The 24,250-nt window shown below is 42.6% G+C and overlaps 1 protein-coding gene across 6 annotated transcripts in view; it reads left to right on the forward strand.

Annotated features, from left to right (window-relative positions):
* Positions 1–1,915: 1,915 nt before the first annotated feature.
* Positions 1,916–24,250, forward strand: part of DAB2 (DAB adaptor protein 2) — a 70,150-nt gene continuing 47,815 nt past the window's right edge. The window contains exon 1 of one of the 6 annotated variants that reach the window (XM_030330743.2): positions 1,916–2,109. The gene's annotated coding sequence lies outside the window, so the exon portion shown is untranslated. Of the gene's footprint in view, positions 2,110–19,675; positions 19,847–24,250 lie in introns of those variants that run through there. The other 5 variants (XM_032594525.1, XM_030330735.2, XM_030330750.1 and 2 more) reach the window with 5 other exon arrangements.

Consider the following 24,250-nt stretch of genomic DNA (forward strand, 5'->3'; position numbering starts at 1 on the left):
TCTACCACACTGGCTGCTGCTGGGAGCTAAGCCTTTACAGGGTTCTGAAGTGTGAACTGCTTTCACCACAGTTACTGTGCTACCTGTGTGGACACGAGGTCTGAATTCCCCTGCCCTAATAAGTCAACGTCTACAATTTCATCCATGTCTGTCACTCAGCAATTTGTTCAAATAGCTTGCCTGCTGAAGCCCTCTTCTGTTCTTTTTGTCGTATTAGGTTTGATAGCCTTTTATTTATTTGAGTTTAGTGGAGGCTTGGGAGACAGAGGGGGTAAACATGTGAGTTCAATATGTCTTCTTAAACTCGGTGCCATATTTGCAATTTAGATTTGCAAAGTTTTCGCTCGAATAATTCCTGAGGCTCATGTATGGAATAAATATATTTTCTGAACCATAAATCAATAAGCGTGATCTGAACATTATGAGAGACAGAAAGACATTGGAAGTTAGAGCTCTCCTGAAAAATTAAAGTTGCACAGTCGTAGTTCCTAGCTAACACCTATTCTCTGCTTTCTTCTATTTTCATACTATTTTTGGCCTTAGTTAAATTTTCTAAAATCATAAGCCAAGCTGGAATAATAAGATGTCTGGAACACTTGAATCCAGGCAGCTTTCGCTCATGATCCCAACTTTCGCACTCTGATCCCCCAGATGCTGTCACTAGTACTTCATGGAATTTCTACGCACAATTTCAGGCTTTGGCAGGTTTTTTTTTTTTAATGTTTATTTATTTATTTTGAGAGAGAGAGAGAGAGAGAGAGAGAGAGAGAGAGAACCTACAGGAGAAGGGCAGAGACAGAGGGAGACAGAGGATCCGAAGCAGGCTCCAGGCTCTGTGTTGACAGCAAAGAGCCCGATATGGGGGCTCGAACTCACAAACGGTGAGATCATGACCTGAGTCTAAGTCAGATGCTTAACTGACTGAGCCACCGAGGTGCCCGGGGCAGATTTTTAATCTAGATAAGGGTCAACTTTTCTACTTGCGGCTCAGAAGGACTTTTTTTTTTTTTTTTTTTTTTGCTTTTGCATGTTTGACACAGCACAACTGAGCCAACAACTCAGATTTTTAAAAATCGCCCTCAGCAGCAGGTCCAGTTGGTTAATCCAGTACTTACTATTCTTTGACTCCATTGTTTGGTTTCCTCCCTTTTCCTTATAACCTTCTCAACAAATGCATTCCCCCCAGGCAAGGCCTGGAGAGAGTCTCCAACGCTGGTATCCTCCCCAAGGAAGGAAGCAGTTTTATTTAAAATGTCACAATAAACCTTTGGTGTGGGTGGTAAGAAGCCGAGGGCGTGAGGAGGCTGGCACTGAAAGAAATAAAGATAATTCAGCACGTCACCAGCAAGAATTTAGAAGCTTGCGAAGACAGGAGGGAGCAAACAAAAAGCATTTCGAAACCACTCTGCACAGGAAAAAATAGGAATTTGAGGATAAGAAAAAGTATGGCTCTGCAAAGGAGCAAAGAGTAAGACTTTTAATCATTGGGACGTCAAATATTCAAATACACGTGTGTGTGGTATACATGTCACAACAAATAAATACGTATTTTTCATATTTGTTAACACAATACAATATATATTTAACTCATATACAGGTCAATATATGTATGTCAAAATAAATCCCGTTCGTTTCCACACACCTTCGGAAAAGACACCCAGAGTCTGGATTTAGGTGGATTTCCTAAGGGAGTTAGAGAGCACTGATCAAGGAAGGATGTTGAGTTTGACAGGGTACAAAAAGAAGTGGCAGATGAGGAACAGCAGAGTAAACCATGAACTGAAAAAAAAAAAAAAAAAAAAAGCAGAAACAACAGCTTCAAGCCAGCAGTGGCCAGGACAACTGTAAATCACCTCCCCTGAAAATCCACGGAGAGACAGGAAGGAACTCGAGGTTCCCATTCTAAATTCATAATACATCAGCTGACATCTGGGTTAGTTTTATGCAATGTCTCGGAGCCTAAAAGAAAGGTAAGCGAAACTTGCCGAAGGAGGCAGCATCTTATACTCTGTCTGCGTTTGATGAGGAGCAAACAGAAAAAAGTATTTAGCCTAAGTAAGGACACGATAGAATGGCTCAGGAGATCCCCTTTGCGGAAAGTGGCCCAGGGTAAGTTGGGGCAGGGAGAAGTGGTGTTGGGGAAGGAATGTAAGTAGAGAGTGGGAGACGGGGCTGGATGGCCCCCAAGGTCCTTTAAGATCCTGAGAGTCCGTGGTTCCAAGAGCTGTGCGGACTCCAACCTCTCCACTTTTCCCCAAACGTAACTAACATAACTAACGTCAGACTGATGTTGTGTGTATGCCTCAAAGCTCTCTTAGCGAAGTTCAACAGCACCACATGGTAGTCCTGATTCTTGTTCAAGCCGGTGGTGGGGAAATAGAGGTCTTGCAAAAACTATGCTATTATTTCCTGTTGGATAAACTCTGTCATTCTCTAAAAACACCAGAAGGAGAAAGGAACAAGGGTCCAAAGTGGAAAAGCTTCCAAAACCAGGAGGAAGTGGGCCAGCTTGGAAGGGCAGGAATAGCCTCTTACACAGAGGCCTCCTCCTGGTCCGGACCGGGTTTTTGTTTCTGTGAAAAGGGTCAGCGTGCTAAACTATTATTTGTATATGTGATGCTTTCTCGTAAGCACGCTCTAAGGACTTGCATTTTAATTCAAGATGCTGTCTTTATTTTAGGGAGAAATCAGTTAAAAGGGTCGGCACTAACCTGTCATTTTCCTCTTCTATTTTAAAGCTCTCTGTATGGGAGTTAACTTCTCCCAAAACAAGCATTTGGAAAATTCCTGGTTAGGCCGCTTGCTTGTTTTGTGAATGATGTTTGTGGTCAGCTATAACATATATAGCATGCCTTCTTCATATTGCTGTCTTTTTCATGCATGTTTTTCTTATTTTGGCATTTTTATGGAAGTGATTAAATATTATTTGGTCTCAAGCTGGTGTAGAAATTGTGGAGATGTAGAAAATACTCTCTAGCTGAAATTCAACATACACATACCCACACAATCATAAACACACACACATATGCACGCAGCATTTCTAAAGTATGTCCAGATAGCTTTTGTTCGATTCTTTACTTCTTCTCTTCTTCCTTCCTTCCTTCCTTCCTTCCTTCCTTTCATGTGGAGGGAAGGAAATGAAAGCAAATACGATTTCCATTTCATTTTCGGCTTGCTTTCTGATAGACACAGCATTGTTTGGATGTCCAGGCCTCCAGCTTTTACCCAGAGGTAAATGTTGGAGAAATGTTGTTTCCAGTCTTATTCAGAATGACTGAAATATTTTTGCAAGGCGTCACTTTCCAAGCTTTCATTAATGTTCACAAGTTTCAATAGCAAGTTAGAATGTTTCAGTAACTTTTAAAGGGATATTCTTTCCCCACCCCACCTCACCTTTCAAAAATAAATATAAAATTAAGCTGAAGAGAAAGTAAATCCTGGTATCTAGATAAAAAATTCGTGACACACTGATTAGTATTTAATAAGTTCCAAAAAGTATCCCCAAGAAGTAGAATGTTTCTTATTCTATTAAATCAGTCGTATATAGTGTTATGTGACAAAATCTAACAATTTTAGGAGAAACTGTGTTTTGTTCTTAGAAAATTCAACTTCTATTGACACTGAGCAAAGAGGAGTATGGAAGAGTAAAATTGGGACGTAAGCCAGAATAAATTTTCTGTGAGAAATTCTATCAGATGACTTAAAAAGTCTATTCAATATTCGATATCACCTGTAGACATAATGAGAGAAAAAAATCTATTCCATTTAATTACTTCTTAGAAGGTTTAATTGGGATACTGGCTTGCTTGCTCTATATTTCAGGAGTTGGGTCTGCATGATATTTATGTTATAACTAAGAGATTATTATATATTTGGAGATATTTTTTCAAATACTCTCTATATGTAATTATAATAATGATTGAAGACATATTAAAAAATTTCTTTACTTCTCCATATTATTTAGTTGCTAGGAGACAAATATAAAGCATCTAATATTATTAAACAGGTTATAATCCACTTTTAATTTCACAATAAGAATTGCTTTGGGATGTGTATTTATTCAGACTCTGTAGATATATTGTGTACTCAGTGCAAATAATACCATCTTTCTCTGCATGGTGTTTGTAATTTGGAGAAGGGTTAATAAACATATCTTACTGACTAAGCATGTTGAAGCTCCCCTAAAAAAGTAAGAGGATCACCAGCTCAGAGCATTGTCAAATTATTTGCAATTTAAAATATATTATGACTTACATAAATCAATTGAAAGCAAAATGTTTAATCCTCTTCTTTGTGTTCAAAATATGTAATGATATTATTTTATACAACATTTCTGGCATGATAAATTTTATCTTTTATCATAGTATGCAGGGCAAGTATTTTTCAAACTGAAGAATGCTGCACACACAGAGTAGTTATTTGCCATAAGACACAAAGTAGTGGCTGTGCCATTATTAGCCACAAGGTCAACTATACCCTAGGCCAGTGTACCCTCTATTGGAGTGGAAAAAAGACCTTCTCTACTGAGGAACTCGAACTTGAACCTTCTTTGCCATGAATAAATTATCTTACGATCTTTGTGTCCTCATTAACATTTGTGTTCTTTAAAATATCATCTTCCATTATATTTTAAGAAGATCTATTCAGATAAATATCTTTACTTCCTTCTTTAACAAAATACTGTTATGGCTTTAAAAAATGTTTTTATTGTGTCCAGACTTATATGGCTGTTCAGTTTGGAGACTATTCAATGATAATGAATAGTACAAATTCTTCAAAAAGATTATTTCAGCCCCAAATGTTTCCCAATCCAAAGAGTAAGTTTTTCACCTGATTCTTCTCAGGTTTTGGTGTGTGTGTGTGTGTGTGTGTGTGTGTGTAGCACTTTGTTGCCAACTCTATTTCTATTCTATCTTTATTCCCTCACATTGTTTTCCTTGCTTGGATCCAAGTCTCTATCTCTTCCTATGACTTTTACTCAGGACTGCCATAACCGGTGAGCATTCCTCAGCTAAGAAGAACCAGATGGCCATGAAGAGATGTTAATGTTTCCCTCACATGTCCTCTGGGCAATCTTTCTTCACAAGGGACAAGTGTGCTAACTTACCACTGCTCTGAGACTTATACTAATCCAAATAACAAAGGACAGTTGTCCTATCTTGATGGCAGACATGAGGCAGAAGAATCCTACCTTTATGCAGCAAAAAGTTGACTGATTTGGAGAACAAATTGTTTGGAGAAAGCCCTAAGTTGTACTATATCTTATATATACAGTGCCATTTATTATATATACAGTAGTACCAAAATAATTTTCTGATTCAATTACAGTGTTTTAGGCAAAATAGAAACATAAGGCATTATGATTTTACATTATAATGCTCAAAGATACTTGGAGATTCAAAAGAGTATGCATCTAGCAAAATAAAAAAATAGGAAAATTAATAGCATCTGTGCTAAGAGAGACATTAGGGATAATTCAAAACTCTAATATATATATCCTCTTCCTTCTCCTTCATCAAATGTTTAGGAGGTCATTCCGAGTAGTTTAAAGTTGACTTGGCAGGGTAATAAGAGTTAGAAGAATTTATTTGAATCTTGGCACCTTCACGAGGAATCTACATGCACTTGAAGGAGTATCCCTGATTCTCTGAGACCCATTTGTATCACCTTCAAAATGAGGACAATTATACTTCTCTAACTTGCAACAAGGATATAAGGATCCAATGAGAACATTTTTGAAAGTTCATTAAACTATAAAGTTATATGCAAAAATGCATAATCAGCATCATCTTCGTGAAGGTCAAAGTTCTATCCCATTCCTTTTCTGCTCCCTGGTTAGAGGTGCCACTCATGCTGGAGCGACAGAAGGATAAGGAAGAGAAGTGATGCCCTCCCCACCCTCAAGACATCAGCAGTACCTTCAAAATGTAGAATTGCCTTTTGCAGCTCTATCCTGAGTACCAAAGACACTCCCAAAAGAAAATCTACTTAAACCTTTGTAGATTAATTCCTTAACTTTATCAAGCCAGGAAAAAGAAAAAAAACAAACCCTGTAACATCTCATCAGACAAGCACATGACAGCAATACAGGCCTCTTTCTAGGGCTCAGGAGCCAGACTTTGTACCTATTTGTTCTCCTCGCCCCCGTGGTGTGAAGCAGACAGGAAAGGCAGGTCATTTTGCAAATCATCTGACTCCAGCCTGAAATCAGTAACCCAGAAAAAAAGCACTTGGGAACATAGGGCCATCAAAGAGGGGCCCAGGCCTGGGCCTTCTGATAAGGCCTAATGTTGACTGGACAGTGGTTATTAGGACTCCATGGATCTGTGATCCTGGAAGGCGCCCCTCCGGCACGCATGTCTGGGTCTGCTCTGGAGGGGAGCTAGGGAAACAAAGTCATTCTTTCAGTTAGGGGGGTGCCATGATATCCAGAATCTGAATTTGGGGCTTCTAAAGGCTCAAAGAATAATGGTTTTTAAAATAGCTCCATGTGGGAAGCTCTCTGAGCTAAGCATGGAATCCTAGGGAGTGGAGCCACGACTTCTTTACGGACAGCACCCAACTGGTAAACCAACAGTAACAGGCTTATGGAAAAGGTTGCATGAGGGGCACCTGAGTGGCTCAGTCAGTTAAGCATCTGACTCTTAGTTTTGGCTCAGGTCATGATCCCAGGGTCGTGGGATCGAGCCACACGTTGGGCTCCACATTGAGTCTCTCTCTCTGTCTCTGTCTGCTTCTCCCACTCCCTCTCCCTCCCCCTCTTTCCCCTGCTTGCACGCTCTCTCTCTCTAAAATAATTAAAACAAATGTTGGATGAATGAATGAGTGAATGAATTATGAACAAATGAACTATATGAAACACCTAATGGTGCCACTGATCTTTGATTCTTTGTATTGCAGAAATTTTCAAATATAAACAAGAATGTAGAGAATTGTACATTGAACCCCTACATACCCATCACTCTGCTTCAACAATCTTGTTTTGTCTATTCCCCCTCAATTTGGGGGATGGAGTAGGTTATTTTATTTTTTTAATGTTTATTTATTTTTGAGAGAGAGAGAGAGAGAGAAAGCACAAGTGTGGGAGGGGCAGAGAGAGAGGAAGACACAGAATCTGAAGCAGGCTCCAGGCTCTGAGCTGTCAGCACAGAAACTGATGTGGGGCTTGAACTCACAGACCATGAGATCATGACCTGAGCCAAAGTCAGGCGCTTAACCTACTGAGCCACCCAAGAGCCCCTGATGCTTTTTAAAAGATCACTTCTGTGATATGCTGTAGCAAATACACAGCTAACTGTGAAGTCTATTTGAAGTATACTGAAGCCTGTCAATATATCTACCAGGTTAGGGGAAATATAGATAGAAGATCAAATTAAATGACACCACCAGCCATGTCAACAAATCCATAATGTGGTACATTAAACTGGATAAATGGACAGTTTTCTCCAACAAGTCAATGGTGTTAACAAAATAGAGTGGTGTGGGGTGGGAAAAACTGCTATAGATTTATGGACAATTTAAAAGACAAACTATTCAATTTTCTGTTTGATTTTTGAATCTTGCTTAGGTTATGAGTCTAGCAAATAATATATTAAGAGATATTTTTGAGACAGAGGAATCAGGATTTTACAAGACATTAAGAATTACTGTTAATTTTGTCAAGTGTGTGAATGCATTGTCTAGCCTGTTTAGATGCCAAGTATAGAATATAACAGGTTCCTATTTTGGACCTACTAGAACTCAGATCCTCAAATTAAACAATATATGTCCTCTCTTTTTGGCTTTACTTGTTTTAATGGATCTGTATCAGTGTAGTAACTAACTACATGCAGCTATTTTTTTAAGTTTTCAGAGAGAGAGAGAGAGAGAGAAAATGAGCAGGGGAGGGGCAGAGAGAGAGAGAGAGAGAGAGGGAGAATACCAAGCAGGTTCTGCACTGTCAGTGGGGAGCTTGATACAAGTTTCCAACTCACGAGCCGCGAGATTGTGACCTGAGCCAAAACCAAGAGTCAGATGCTTAACTGACTGAGCCACCCAGATGCCCCATGCAGCTATTTTCTTGAACCTGGAACAAAAGGAACCGTAGAAGTCAGACAAGTTTAGTGGGTGCTCCCCCTCACTAAAGAAGGAATATCACAAAGGCAAAGATAAAGATTTCTGGTTGGCAAGAATAGGTGAGAAGGGAAAGCTAAATCATGTTTGAAGATTACAATGATTTGCTGATAGTTACAGTCAGTGAAACATGTTGCTTATGGGAAGTTAGAAATCACCAGGCTCTGTCAGGATAGGTGCTATGGGGAAAGCATAAATCAGAGAGGAGGGAATAAGGATAAGGTAGTAGGGCAGCAACTGAAAATTGATTGGTTTCGTTAGCTTTCTCGAGCTGCTGTAACAAACTATTGAAATCTAGGTGGTTTAAAACAAGAGAGATTTATTCTCTCACAAATCAAGGAGGTGTCAGGGCCCTGCTTCTTCCAAAGGCTCCAAGGAAGAATCTGTTCGATGCTTCTCTCCCAGCTCCTGTTAACAGCCTCCGTCCTTGGTGTACGCAGGCCGGCCAGCTGCATTGGCCCAACCTCTGCCTCCATCTTTACATCATCTTCTTTCCTGTGTGTCTGTGTCCAATTTCCCTTCTATCATAAGGACACCAGTTGTCGGATTTAGGGCCGATCCTAATCCCATATGACCTTATCTTAACTAGATTACATCTGCAAAAACCCTATTTCCAAATAAGGTCACTTTCACAAGTTCCAGGTGGACATGAACTTTAGGAGGACCCTACTCAACCCGAAACAATGGTCAAAAATACTCTCCATGAGAAGGTGACGTTTGAACAACTACCAAAACTACTTAGAAAGCTTAGAAGTCATGAATCCAGAGGAAGACAGCCCAGGCGAAGAGCAGCAAGTGTGAAAGTCTGAGATATGAATGGGCCTGGGGTGTGAAGTGAGTGAAGGGAAGATTAGCAGTTACAAAGTAATGGAAGGGAGGGCAGTTCAATACAGCCTTGGAAGCCATTTCTAAGGACGTTGGCTTTGACTCTGACGGAGATGGGAATTATTGAAGGGTTCTAAACAAAAGTGTGAAATTACTGAACATTTTTCATGAGACCACTAGCTGCTATATGGACTAGACTGTGGGAGGGATAAGAGCAGAAGCAGCGAGAGGTTATTTCAATAGTCCACGTGAGAAATGATGATGGTTTGGACCATAGTGGTAGCAGTGGCAGAACTTGGAAGCTTTTGGGTAATAAGAGTGACACACAAAAATGTTCCAAAGATTGTTTCCCATTAATACTTATCTCTTTTATTATCAGGTATCTTGTCACCTCTTAGTATTCATTCCAGAGGATGGAGGCAAGCACCAAAATTTAAGAATTGTTTTTATGAGAAAATCTTAAAATGAGAAATAACCATTTCCTTTGTCCTGCAGTTAACATAGACAGCTATCATAGGGCCTGGTACTTACCAAGAATTTGTTATTTTACATGCATCCCTGTATCATTTAGCCCTCGAAATAAGCCTGTACCACAAGCATTGTTTTCCATTTCACACAGTAGAAACGTAAAGTTTAGAGACTTTAAGCAGTTTATCCAATCATACGAATAATTAATGCCAGAACGAGGATTCTAATGTAGGTATTCTGAATCTCCATCCCAAGTGATTTTCATTATATTGCAGTGAGACAGGAAAACAAAGTCATTATTCTATTTAACTAGCTAATCACTGTGGTCCCGATCTTTAAACACCGCGTTCCAGAGAGACTTTACTTGATGTTCTTCATTTAAAGATGGTTGATTAATTAATTTGACTGATTATTATTGACCAGGAAAATTGTGAAAAGAGACCCTTCAGTAGTCAATGTATTAGGAGAGAAAACAGCTAGTCTACACCTTATAACAGGGTGTGCCAGAGGCTCAGAGGAGCTGAATCGCAGCGCAGATCTCTTTCCATCTCTATATTCAGTGACATCACATGACACCTTGAAATAAGCTACGGTGGGGGTAGTTATTCCTTGCAAATCAGCAAGCACAGTGAACCTGAGCTGTTTTTATTCATAGACCAGATTTAAAAACAAACTGTTGTCTATAATTCGAATTCAATAACAACAAAATATAAAGGTGTGTGTGTGAGAGAGAGAGAGAGAGAAAGAGAGAGAGAGGGAGGGAGGAAGGGGGAGAGGAAGGATGAGAGGAGGGAAAAAGAGAGATGAGACAGTGTGATCAAATTACTGGGTGTAGTTAATGTCTAACGTTAGTTTAAAAACCGCCTCAATATAAACCAAAATAACAGAATGTGTCCACTTGACAGATAAACACATTTAAAGTTTACGATTACACATTTCCTGGTCGGCCTCGGCAAAATGACTTTAGGACTTGAGCATTTTCAGCAACAACTGCGGAGTTCTGGACTGGGTTTTCCTCCCTCCAAACCCACACCCAGCCTAACTTTCCCAGGTGGTGTTTCTTCCACAAACACACTTTCGGTGAGCTCAGTTCTTCCACGGAAGGCTGGAGCAACAGCAATCCGGGTAGAGGCCCACTGATGGGTTTCAGGAGCTTGGGCGTCTCTCCCAACAGAAGCAAGTGATGAGGTTTCTTTCCCTGTGCTGGCCTGGAAGAATGTTCTTTTACCAAAGATGGGAGAAGCATCAGTCTCAATATTAACCAGAGCAAGTATGCTTTCCCTGGCATGGGGGGAAAATCAGGGTAGCTCCATTCAGAGGGAGTGCTGATGTCTGAGAGCCAGGTAGAAATTGTCTGGAATGTTATTGGTAGTTTGTATTGTCCCCACAGCTTGTATCTTTCACCCGAATTTCTTCTGAAAAATAGCAGCTTATCTAATAAACACACACACACACACACACACACACACCTGCTACCACCTCTACTTCTACCTTCTCATTCTTAACACCTTCCTCAGAGAAACACTCCTTTTCAGTGGCCCTTCACTGTTGTGCTCAGTGTATAACTTCCCATTGTCCCTCTCTCGGGTCCAGACCCACGCTTAGGGTCAGCACAGAACTTTCTCCTTATGGTCAAAGTCTAGACACCAGGGACAGACGTCCTGGAAAGTGTGCCGAGGTCATGATCAAAGCCAGAAACATGAGTCCAAATGAATCCATTGATCCAGGGAGGAAAGAAAAAAAACAGGGGCTGAGGTACAAAGCCAAAGTGGGACAGAGAAGGACAAGGGGCCTGGAGGTGGAAGAGTCACAGGAGCAAGGGAGCGGAACGTGATCCGCATGCACTCCAAAATTGCGTTGGGCAGTTAATGTCACCTGCAGCCTTTTCGTTTCTTTCTAAAATTCTAATGAGCATGGGCATTGCATGGGGGTTAAGCCACAAACCCTGGGACCTGAATCCCTGGGTGTGAAGCCTGGCTCTGCCATTAAGTAATTTTGTGACTTTAATTAGCTTCCGCAGTTTCCTCCTCTGTAAAATGTTGCTAACAATAGGTTTTAACTTACAGCAGTGTTATGAGGTTAAGTAAATTAATATCTATAAAGTGCTTAGATGAGCATCTGTGTAAAGAGATGAAAAGTAAAACAATATTCACCCATGTACCTTACATCAAGCCTTAGGAAAAAGAAAAAATACCAGTATAATTAGACCTCCTTTTAATTCATCCTTCTTTCTTCTTTCCAAGGAAACCACCATCTTGAATTTGTGATTTATCACTCTTGAGCATCTATATATTCATTTATATGAATAGTTGTATCTCTAAGTAATGAGTGATTTTATTTTTCATATTTTCTTTAAATTTTTTTTTTAACATTTATTTTAGTTTTGAGACAGAGAGAGACAGAGCATGAACAGGGGAGGGTCAGAGAGAGGGAGACACAGAATCCGAAACATATTTTTCATATTTTAAGCCATATGTAAGTGGCATCATGCTTTATGTATTCATCTGTAACTTGTTCTTCTTACTCAGTTCATCTGTGTTGATATAAGCAGTTCTGGGTCATAGATTCATGTCATTCCTATTGTTGTTAGAGTATTCCCAAAGAATACATGCACCGTGATTTATTTGTCTGTTCTGTTGATGGACACTTAAGTTGCTCTACGTTTTGTTATTCTAAGCATTCTTAGACATATTTCTTGGCAAATGAATTGGAGTTCCTCTAAGCTGACTTAGAAGTGCAATCTCTGAGGTTTAGGGTAAGCTCATTTTCAAATTTACTTAACATTTGAAAAATTATTCTTTTAAGACACTCAGACAAAAATGCACATTATCATGTGCTAATTGCTACTTGAAGTCCTTTAGACAGATTAACTTACTCAACCCTCAGAACAGCGCTGTGAAGGAAGTTCTATTATTTCTCTCGCTTTATAGAAGAGAAGTTCAGTCATTTTCCTCAGAGCCACACCTGGAGACACAGTGGGTCCCAAGTTGTGCCAAATGCAAAACAGGGTATAATAAAAAGCCAAGGTATTCTGGCCAAAAGGTATCATAAGGCAAACAAAAAGGTAAGATCTCACATAATACAGTATCTCTTCATCTTAACTAATTGTATGTGCATAGACCTTATTTCCAAAGGGACTATTCTGAGGTTCCATGTCGACATGAATCTTAGGGGTGGGAGGGACACTCTTCAACCCGGTACAGGATCCCCTTTTACCATCTGTGGCCAAAGAAAGGAGTTGAATCTACTTTCCACGTGACAAGCCTTTGGATATTTGGAAAGAGCTCTACTATTCACAGATCTCCCTCCCTAACCCACCTGATGTGCCCAAGGAGTCTCTTTCCCTGGATACGCATGCCCAATTCAGCCAGGCCACACTGGCAAAGCCCGTAGTTCTCGGTTCCCAAGATATTCCCTCACTGTCCAAGCGGCCCTGCTCTGATTTGCCAGTGTCTTCTGCATCTGAAGGGGCATCCTCAACAGACACTCTTTTCCAGGTGTGGACAGACCAAGACAGAATACAGTGAACCCTCAGAGGTGCCAATAACCCTTATAATATTGTTTGGGCCATGACTGCATGAAGCCATGCATTCTAGATCATTCAGAAGAGCTGAGTAACAGTTCTAGCTCTGTCCCTAACTCTGTAAAGAGAAAAAAATCAAAGTTTCTGCACTTATATTTCTTAACCTTTAGAAACAGTAATACTTGCCCTAACCTGTTTGACAATAATGTCGTGAGGAAAAAAAATATCAGATTGGTACAAAAGACTCCGATAAAATCTTCAGATAAAAATGGGTAGAAAGAATGTGGCTATACACCCAGAGCGCAATGGAATGTAACCTTGTTTTATGTCGTGGGGTCTTCTGATAATCCAGTGAAACCTAGGGTGCACTGCTTCAGAAACTGCACATAAGCATGGGCGCACACACATATATACGCTTCAAAAGAATCGGGGAGTAGGGTTACTCTGGAGTCCAGACATGGGTTCTCCCTGTTCTCTAGTTAAGATGTGAATTTGAGCCTGAGTATTAAATGACTACAGAAGATAGCATTCCTTCTTGATGCACACATGGCTGTTCTGGTTTACAACAGAGGCTGTTAGGCCAGCCCAGCCCAGCATGTGGCCAAAGTTGACGGAGAGTAGAAAGATTTTTGGATTGAATTCAGTGTCTGTGGACAGTGAGGCAGCTTCTCAGTAGGAGCAATAGAACTCCAAAGGGCAAGAGGTTGGTCTTCAGTCCCCCTTTTCTCATTTTCTGTCTTTTCTCCCGTTTTAATATCCCCATCTCAGCAGAAATTTACTCATCTTTCTTTGAAAGGATGAAATTGATCCGTTAAAGTGATCCTCACTAACATGTTAGAAAATCAGGGTCCAGGACTATCCCACCGGAGAAGTCAACCTTAAGAAAGTTCCCCACAGCCAGCGGAACATAGCTACCTAACACATGATTTACTAGGCAGGATTTCCATTGGGAGTAGAAATAATTTGGGACAAGAACAGCTTTCTAGTACTACTGTATTTTTTGCATAATTTTAACATCACTTGCAGTCATCATTTGGTCTCAAATTCTCCAAACTCTTCTCATTGAACATGATTTCCTTTGACTTCCACCAAAAACCAAAACACGAGCGGGAGACAGGGAAGGCCCATTTTATAGATAAGGAAATTGAGCCTTTGAGGAGTTAGGCCGGTTGCCCTAAGTCTTGCAGTCAGTAAAAGACACACCCAGAACTTTAAGCCAGATCTGATCCTAAATCCCACTTTCCTTCGCTGTATCACAGACGTAAGCATTTACATGACATCCCGTCTCAGTTTTCCAGTGGTCCCTTGGAAGCCAAGATGTAGTATGACTTCAGGGGTAGTAGAGGGTCATCCTAGGAGTTGGAAGTCATCTAATTCTTCTCTCTTTCCGGTAACCTTAAGCTGGGTACAGAGTGGAGTTGACAATTGCCTCACCTGATCAAAGCAGGAAAAAAAATCTGTCCCTGTTCTTCCTGATGACTAAGATCTCTTTAACAATGAGCGGTGCCTTTCATGCCACAGTAAGACACGGGATTGGAAATGCAGTGCAAATGTCTGGATATAGGTCAGTGTACACGGCTGATATCAGATCTTTCTCAGAAAACAAGCCTTGACAGGGGAGGAGCAGGGAGAGAGTCACCACCAAAGCCAGGACACTGTCTGAAGCTGTCGAGAGCCAATGGGAGAGAGAAAAGCCAATGTCTAAAGACCAATGGCACCTGCCTCCTCTCATCCTAGCAGTTCTGCCCAATCCACTTAACTCTCATCACTCAGAGAAGGACAGAGTGAGTATGCTCTTGGTTGTGGGAGAGCTCAGTGTTTCTTAAAGTGTGGTACCCAGGACTATAGCATCTGAATCACCCAGAAGTGTGGGTAAGCACTCAGATTCCCAGGCACTTCGTGCCCCCTGCTGACCCACTCACATGCCTTTCCAGTCCAGGTCTCTGGGGCTGGGGCCAGGAATTAGCCCTTGTCGCAAGCTCCCAGAGTGTCTGCTGGGAACATCAATGTTGGAGAACTATTGTTCTCGAGGCCAGATGGGATCACGAGAACGCATGATGAATACTCAACTCACTTTTGAAAGATCTTGAGGAAAACACCTCAGTGAAAGCTATTTTTTTTAATGTTTATTTGTTTTTGAGAGAGAGAGAGCAGGGGAATGGCAGAGAGAGAGAGTGGGGCAGAAGAGCCGAAGCGAGCTCCTCACTGATGGCAGGGAGCCCAATGTGGGGCTTGAACTCACGAACCACAAGATTGCTACTTGAGCAGAAGTCAGACTTTTAAATGACTGAGTGACCCAGGCACCCTGAAAGCTATTTTATGGATTTCTTTTATAACTCTTCTCCTTCTTTATCTTAAAATCATTTGGTGTATTTAAAAAAAAATTAGGCAAACCTGTGTATATACCATTTCTCGTAGATGCACAAATGTGATCTCTATAGATCTGCATATAGGCTATTTTAATTTTTTTCCCTTTTTGCACAACTTGTACCTCTTTCCTTCCCCTGTCTATTCTCATCTCCATCAGGTCCCCAGTGATCTATAATGCAATCCAGTCTCTAGTCTCCCTTATAATCATACACACACACACACACACACACACACAGAGAGAGATAGGTGTTGCTTTTTGTATTACTAAAACAGAAACATATTTTACATTTTTCTTTATCTTGTTTTTCTCACTCAACAATACCTAATAGAAATTCTTCCATATTACAAGGCTTAACTCCACAATTTATTCTTTTAAATGATTGCATATGATTTCACAGTGCAGATGAATCAGAACTGACTCAATCATTCCCCTATTGACAGACAAAATTTGTTCCCAGGTTCTTACTATGGACAATGCAGTGATTAACATCTCTGCTTTATTTCTAGGGATAGATTCTTATTCATAGGATGGAGAACTATTTAAGTGTTGGCTACAATAATAATTAATACTGGCATTTTGTAGGATTTTATGCATTTTTATTTTTAACAACTCTTTTCAAATTGCTTTCCAAAGAAGATGTTGTAACTGGTAGTTCATATGCGTATTCTTTTTCCCCTTTACAACTTCTCATTATAAAAGTTTATACTGGTAGTAAAATGTAATTAGTTATATGAATTTATCATATTGAATTTTTAAAGTCCTTCACTTTAAACATCCCAACTTATCAAGTGCCATTTGAATTTTACTAGTCCTACACATCACAAGCAAATACCAAGCATTGTGTTCTGAGGTGCTATACATGTATAACCAAGAAAATAAACCAAAGCAACCAACCAAACAAAACAAAAACAGGTTGCCTTCAGTAAGACTGCCCTCCAGATATTTTAGATTTTAGTTAGATCAATGGATAGATAGGTAGATAATAGGAAAGCCTCTAATATTTGTCATGCCTTGCCAACAGCCAAATCTGATAGGGTCAATTTTTCTGCATCTGTAAACATGCAGGATAAGTCAAGGTCAAAGAACATTTTCTGGGAACAATAGCTATTTTCTTCATTTTTTTATGACACTGAGGAGGAAAAAGAAAAGACGTGACCTCACTAGATCCATAAACTTTAACCAGTCCTTGTTCGATTAGAACATCTGGAAGTGTCCAACAAGGCACCAAGGTGCTCGGACAGTTCACCTAGGACCAAATCCAAAGTGCCATTTCAGTTCATGAGAAATGGAAGGATTCAGAATGGGATGTTTAAGGGAGACAAGAGGAGTAGGGAGGGGGATAGAAGAAGGGAGAGAGAAAGCATTAGGTCTGCGAGCTAAAGGGGGAAAAACCAGCTTAATTATGGAAGAAAAGACACACACATAGGATAGCTTGCACAAGCAGAGTTGCTGTGGAAGCACATTCCAGGAAAATCTTAAGAGATTACTTTAATAATAAACCATGCATTCTTCAGCAAGCCATCACGGGATTAACTACCCCTTTCCTAGGCTGGGAACACAGTCGTCAGGTTTTTTTGTTTTTTTTTTTTTTTCTTTTTTTTCTCCTCCCTCGAAGACGGGATTTGTGCAAGGGAAAGTCGTGCAAGGACCGTAGCTTTTCAAACATTGCATTAAATTTTCCTTACCTTAATTTTCTAAACATTAAATTTCAGTGGTGATAAGAAAAGACCGTTGAAGCAGGGTTAACATCTGGGTGGTCTTGGGTGTGATTCTCCAGCTGGAAGGGAGTTCATTTTAGACCTACTGAAAAGTGAACAGCTTTGATGGGGCAAGAGACTGTGTTCCATCAGAGATTAAAAGGGTTAAATTTATTTTCATCCTTCTTTTTTTTCTTCTTACTGTGAGCAAGACACTGAATTACTGCCAGAAGCAGTATCAGCACCCTAGAGATATAAAAGTACTCTTCAAATCAGAGTTCTCCACTGTGGACTCAAGATTTCTCTGTAAAATGACAGGGCCGTCTATTTTAAGCTGTATGTGTGAGCCCGCAGTTCATAAACGGACCGTTTTCATCAAAGTCTTCTCTTGAAATTCCAGCTCATTGCGGATGAAATCATTTTCTTCCTCTGGCTCCTTAGACATATCCCTTCCATTTGGTAGAGCAAACATAAGTTAATATTGCTTGATAAGAGTCTTGATTTAAAAAAAAAAATAGGTTTGGGGCGCCTGGGTGGCGCAGTCGTGAAGCGTCCGACTTCAGCCAGGTCACGATCTCGCGGTCCGGGAGTTCGAGCCCCGCGTCAGGCTCTGGGCTGATGGCTCAGAGCCTGGAGCCTGTTTCCGATTCTGTGTCTCCCTCTCTCTCTGCCCCTCCCCCGTTCATGCTCTGTCTCTCTCTGTCCCAAAAATAAATAAACGTTGAAAGAAAAAAAAAAATTAAAAAAAAAATAGGTTTGGGGCACCTGGGTGGCTCAGTGGGTTAAGCGTCCGACTTGGGCTCAGGTCATGATCTCACGGTTTGTGAGTTTGAGCCCCGCGTCGGGCTCTATGCTGACAGCTCAGAGCCTGGAGCCTGCTTGGGATTCTGTGTCTCCCTCTCTCTCCCTGCCTCTCCCCCGCTCATGGTCTGTGTCTCTCTCTCTCAAAAATAAACATTAAAAAAATAAAAAAAAAAATAGGTTTGGGTGGTCACTTCTGAGTTGAGAAAGTATTACCTATTGAGTGAAAAGGGAAACCCTTTTTTTCCCCCTGAATTGCTAATGTCTCTGTTTGCCTGAAATCAGCCTCATTTTTTCAGCTACTTAGGCCTTGGAGGTGAAACTATCCTTCTGGACTTCTGGGTCTTAGAAATAAAGCACTACATCCTAAAATGTACCAGAATTTAAGTTCTCTGAATAAATGTTGTAAATACTATCCTAAGATTAAAGTCTACATACTTCTTATCATTCACAGGAAGTCCTTTTTTTTTAATAATAGCAAATCATCTCAGCAACATTGAAAACTGTCAGCACCACCTTCCCCACCCCCGCACCCTCAGGTGTGAGGGGATGAGACAGGTGGCAGAAATAGCAGAGGCCAGGAGAGGTGGTGTTCTTCTTGTGGCAGGGTGGCGCCGCTGGTGCCCCTGGCTCCCTGGCGGTCCCAAGCCTGACCTACTTGAGAGCAGGAAGTGCCCATCACACTGCGGCTTTACAGCTGGGCTAGGCTTGGACCACAAAATACATCCTTGGTGTCCCATGAGCCCGATTTGAACCCTCAGTTTCCAGAGGTAAGATGCAAATCCACTGTGTGTTGCTTACTTGATGAAATCAATAACCCCTTCTCGTCCAACTCATAATTTGGCACTTTCACATTTAGTACACACCGTTTCCAACCTAAAAAACAAAACAAAACAAAACAGGAACACAGACATGCTTTTCACCGGAATAATTTCATATTTCTTAAAAAGTGACAGAGTTTCTGGGGATATTGTACAATTGCTCATGATTTTAAAATATGGAGAAAATGAATTCCCAGCTTGGTAAGTTTCACCAAGATGAGAATGCCTTGTGCTGAGCACCACATTTTCAAATATGTTTCTTACGTTTCATATTTTTCATAGAGGTATAGGGACCACTGGTGGAAATCAGTGCAGGAGAGTGTTCATCTTACGTGTCTGCACACAGATGCACACGCTAACGGAAATATATAATTTTTGTTGGTATCAGATGTTCAGCTTACTTGGGTTACATAGAGGTGAACGTTTTTGTTTATATCAATTTCATAGAGTATTGCTTTTATAGCTGTATATCGGGATGTCATGTCATACCTAAATACAGTATGTTCTACATGTACACACACAGATTCCCCACCAATTTAAGTGCCCCCACGGAGACCACGCCTGTAAAGGGGCTGATCACCCATTTCGCTGTAAACAGCAGATCCGCGCTGGGACCCACTGCCTCTCGCCAGGAAAGTCAGGAGTAAAGGCAGCCCTTTGTTCCAAGGTCCCCAACGGGTTAGGATGACTTCGGGTGCCACATCACTGGAAGTGGCAATCCGGCCAAGGAATTTGTGAAACGAAGGTCCGGTGGATCCCACCCCTTTCCTGCGGAGTTTCCCTTTCCTGTCCTTATTTGCCCCCTCCCCTGTCCCGCGGCCCCAGCTGGGGAGGCCGGGGCTCCGGCTGCACCCTCCCTCCTCTCTGCGGCGCGGGGCTTGGGGAGGGGGGGCGCGATCGCCCCCCGCTGGCGGGGCTCGCGCGCGAGGGGAGCCGGGCGCCGTGCGTGGCCGCGGCTCGAGTTAATAAACAGTTAAGTTTGGAAGACTCAGCAGACACGTTGAGGGGGAGTTACCAAGCCCAGGCAGCAAAAACATCCCGGCGCATTCCTGGGGAGTCCTCGGCTGCCAGCATCTGATTAGAACCATATCTCGCCGGGAGTGGCCGCGCGGCTCCGAGGCTCCCGGGCCGGCGGCTATTTAAGCGCGGCCCGCCGTGTCGGCTGCGCGGCAGCCTGGAGGCTCGTTACCCGGGAGTCATGCTCGCTTCGCGGAGGCGCTAGCTGGCCGTGAGTAGCTTGCCCGGCCTTCTTCCCCGTGGCTCCATTTTTGGCGACCTCCTTCCCCTCCTTTGCTTTTCCCCCTAGGGGTGCAGATCCGGGACAGTGTGTGTGTGTTGGGGGGGGGGGAGGGATGGAGTGGAGGCGGGGAGGGATGGAGTGGAGGGGGGGGAAGGATGGAGTGGAGATGGGGGGGAATCTTAGAAATGAGACCGTACTTGGGGAAACGGCGGTTTTGTGGCCTGACAACCGAGGAATGCTTCCACGGAATGCATTTACCTTTGGGGTCGGGCTCCAGATGTCCAGCTTGTGACATTTAACAAGCACCTCCTTTTGTGTGTGCTTGTGTGTGCTTGTTTAAAAGCTCTGTGGGCAACCCTGGTAGGACGCTGGTGTGGCTGCTGACCGCCTAATTAACTCCTCCAAGGGTGTTTATTTTTGCCCTGTGACAAAGGCTGGGGACCTGGTTTGTACCCCCGAGAAGCTTTTTCCTGGTGACTGACAACGTTTGGCATGAAAATGTGAACTTTGTCTTACACCCGCGTTCTTAAGAAAGTATCTGCCCAAGAGACTGAACAAACTTGTTTTAAATCCCTGGAGCGTTTAAAAGGTGTTGGCCTGCTTGCTGTAAACTGGCTGGAAAGATTAACTAAGAATTCTAGAAAAGGGGGGAAAAATGAATGGGTTAAAACCATGGAGCCCCAGTCAGCATAGCGGTTTTCATAGCATAGAGCTGACTCTGTTATTTGTTTCTGCTTCCTTTCCTCTCGACTCAATTCCTAGCCTGGAATTCAGGTCCACAGTCAGTTTCAGCAGGGAGCTGTTTGAGTCCAAAGGGAAATTTAACTGGATTAAAAGCACTTAAAGAATCTGGATGTTATCTCCACCGCATTCCCCCACCCCACCCCCACCCCACCTTTTCCTCTTTCTTTTTGGTTTGTGTTTGGAAGGAAGAGAGGCACACTTGTAAAGTGAGAAGAGCAGAAATAAGCTTCCAGACACATGGAAAGACTTAAAAATTATGGAGGGGAGACTTCATGAATAGTAAATGTTGTTATTACACTATAAAGTGACCTAATGAAAAAATTTCTGGCTCTAATCAGGCAAAGCAGAGGAGTGGGGGAGAAGGAGGTAAGACAAAAACTAACTCAAACAGAAGTAATGGCTGAAGGAAGAAGGCAGCTACAAAAATGCCTTCAAGATGTCTGATAAGGCTCTTGGAATGGCTTTGATGGGATATATAATTGATCTTCTTTGCGGGCTGGAGGTCGACACAGGAGCATCTAGTGGCTGGTGGGGAGGGAGGAACTAGCTGGGAATGGGGGAGCATCCTAGCTACCAAATGGCTCCTCTCCACGCTCCATGACATCTCCACGCTTGCTTCGGGCCCTGGCAGTCAGGCCACGATTAGGCCGCTTTTCTCTGGGCCTACTGCCCCGCCCACCCCAGGTTCTGTCCCTCACTGAAGGGAGACAGGCCTCGATGACATTGTAGGAAAGTTTATGGCCTTGAGAATTCAGAAGTTTTTGGGATTGAGCTCTCCTTAATCTTTGGGGAAGGACCTTTTTTTGTTGAAGCACTGCACATGTGGAAATAAACAGTACCACACTTAATACAACAAGGAGCGTGCAATGTAGACAGTGTCCTAGAAAAAGCGGGGAGAAGACCTAGTGGCCTTTTCCAACGTGTATTTCTGGGACTGATTACTTCTAAATTCCTAATCAGTTTCCCCCTGAGGCAGACGGGATTCTTTTTCCCATTGGTGAATAAGCTAACTTCCCCTTCCCCTTCCCACTCTCATCTCTATCCCTTCTTATCCAAATGACTGCTCTAGAAACCAGTTCTTCTTAAGCTATACCCTCCCACATTTTATTGGGCGGCTGGGACAAAGTGGTGGTAGTGGAATGTCCTCCAACTTTGAGCCAGGACACAAAGGTCATTGCCGTTCACGCCATCTTGGACACAATCGGATCTTCCCCTGAGGATGTGAGAGAGGGCAGGGAGCCATGTGTGGCCCTTGTTAAAAGCCTTGTCCAACTTGCTGAGGAAGAGTCCACATTTCCCCTCGAGACTTTTTACAGATTTTAGATTCAACTAAAAGTCCAAATGCCTATGGATTAGGTTTATTTGGTGCCTTGTTCCACGAGGTTGAGTGGATCTTTGTCTCCTTGTTTGAGTTGAAGAGAATTGCTCTTAAGACACTTGTTGGCATGAGGTGGTACCGGGACCTCTGGAAGCTTCTGGCCAGGTGGGCTGGGGGCGATATTTATTGGCCTGCTTGGTCATGCCTCAATCATCTGAAGATTAAGAGAGTAGGAAGATATAGGCCAGCAGGGGGCTTTGTGGATACGTGGGCTCTTGGTGGCACAGCAAACATATCCTGCTTTGTTTCTAATTCTACCCTAAGCCTAAGCTTGCTCCCACTGATATTTTTTTACCTGAATGGTTTTGAAGGCTCCATGTGTTTCTCTCCTTCAATCTCTCCTGCCCGGAGGATGTAACTAATGTCAAGGACAAGCGGAGGTGCTGAAATACTGGAGAAGCCTACTGAAGACTGAGCTCTCCAGCGTGCTCAGTTGCCCTAATGGTTATCACAGCACACCTCCCTAGGTGAAAAAGCTTGAAAACTCACTGGTTGGGGAGTTTCGGCTCACAGATCCAACGTATCAGGTTTTCTGTCCTCCAAACGGAATCAGAACGAGAACTACCCTGGGGATCTGAGACACCTGAGTCACAGGATGTGCTCTTTTAAAATTCTCTCTGGTGCTGTGTGTCATTCTCGACTTGAAGCCGTGCCACTGAGTGGCATGGAGGTAGGCCAGAGTCACCTTGTGGTGAACTAGCTGTACCGTTGGTTAGGTGTGGTTGGTGGGAACCTAACTCATGGGAACGGAGCCTGACGGGATTGCATGAATCAGGAGGCAAGTGGGCAGTCAAGTTTCCTCCTCTACAAAAAGCTGCTACTTTCTGATGAGGAGGGCAAGGCAGGCCGAGTATGGACACTGAGGACTAGAAGTCATGCCAATTTCTGCCTCCCACCCAGGACAGTCAGGTAGTGGGTTGAGAGCGTGGGTTCTGGGATCCTGCTGCCTTGGTTCAGATCCCAGCCACACCACTGTTGCTTAAGTGACCTTGGGCAAATTGCGTAACCTCTCTGTACTTAAGCTTTCTTATCTGGAGAGAATAAGAGTACCTACCCCAAGCTTGTTGGGAGGAGCGTGAGTCTAATATGCTCAGAATACTTTTTTTAAATGTTTAGTTATTTATTTTTGAGAGAGAGAGAGAGAGAGCGCACGAGCAGGGAAGGGACAGAAAGAGAGGGAGACAGAGAATCCCAAGCAGGCTCTGTGCTGTCAGCACAGTGCCTGACTCGGGGCTTGAACTCATGAGCCATGAGATCATGACCTAAGCCGAAATCAAGAGTCAGACGCTTAACCCACAGAGCCACCCAGATGCCCCTATGCATACAGAATACTTTATTCTGTTTGACTTAGAAATGTGTTTTATTTATTTATTTATTTATTTATTTAGCCCACTGAACCACTGAATTATGTGTCTTTGTGAAAACTGAAGGCAGAGGGGAGAAATGTCTCCATCAAAATAGGGCGCTGCTCATCAACCTGGAAAACGTGAATCATTCAAGCACTTCATATTAACAAAGCCGTGTGTTTGCTGTGCTCACGCGAGGCTAGAACAGACAGGGAGTTACTCTCCGTTCTTTGCCTGGAAGCCTGCAGTTTGGTTTGGTCAAGCTGACCTCCTCTGGTCTCGCTGAAGTCTCCACCCCCTCTCAGCCTCCCTGCGGAGAAAGAGCAGTTCTTCCCCAAGTCAGCATGAAACTAGAAGGAAGTGGGAAAGGAGGGACCACCCATACTACACTGAGTGACTAGGCTAGAAATAAAGTCTTCCAAGTGCGTGCGGCCCCATCCTATCCTTGCCCACATAGCTGGGCAGGTTGCCATGGTTACTCCCCTTCCTGCATCCTTCTCCTACCCTGGAAGGAAGCCTGCCACTCCAGGGCAAGCAAAATCTGAACAAATTGCTTCCTGGTCTAAAAATGGAAGTTGCTTTTTTATTGGTAGCCTCCTGTCTACCTACCTCACCCTTTTCCTCTTCTAAACTTATTTTAATCTTACCACTTAATTGTCTAAGTCTCACTAATTCTTACGTCATCAAGGTGGCCAAACCTTAAGCTTTACGAAATTTCAGGAACATGGGAGCTATTGGCTCAGTATTGAAGAAGCCTGGCAATTTTTCTCTGCTACCATAATTTATACAAGCTAGCTGAGGCAAGTGACCTTTAACTGCCTTACGCCAGCGAGAATTCTGAATGACCTGAGCAAGCAGAGTGGTCGGCTATAAGGAAATTACCAGAAGGCAGAATGAGGAAGCGTGAGGGCTGTCACTTAGATT

The sequence above is a fragment of the Lynx canadensis genome, chromosome A1, assembly GCF_007474595.2.
Source record: "Lynx canadensis isolate LIC74 chromosome A1, mLynCan4.pri.v2, whole genome shotgun sequence".
Classification (NCBI taxonomy): domain Eukaryota; kingdom Metazoa; phylum Chordata; class Mammalia; order Carnivora; family Felidae; genus Lynx; species Lynx canadensis.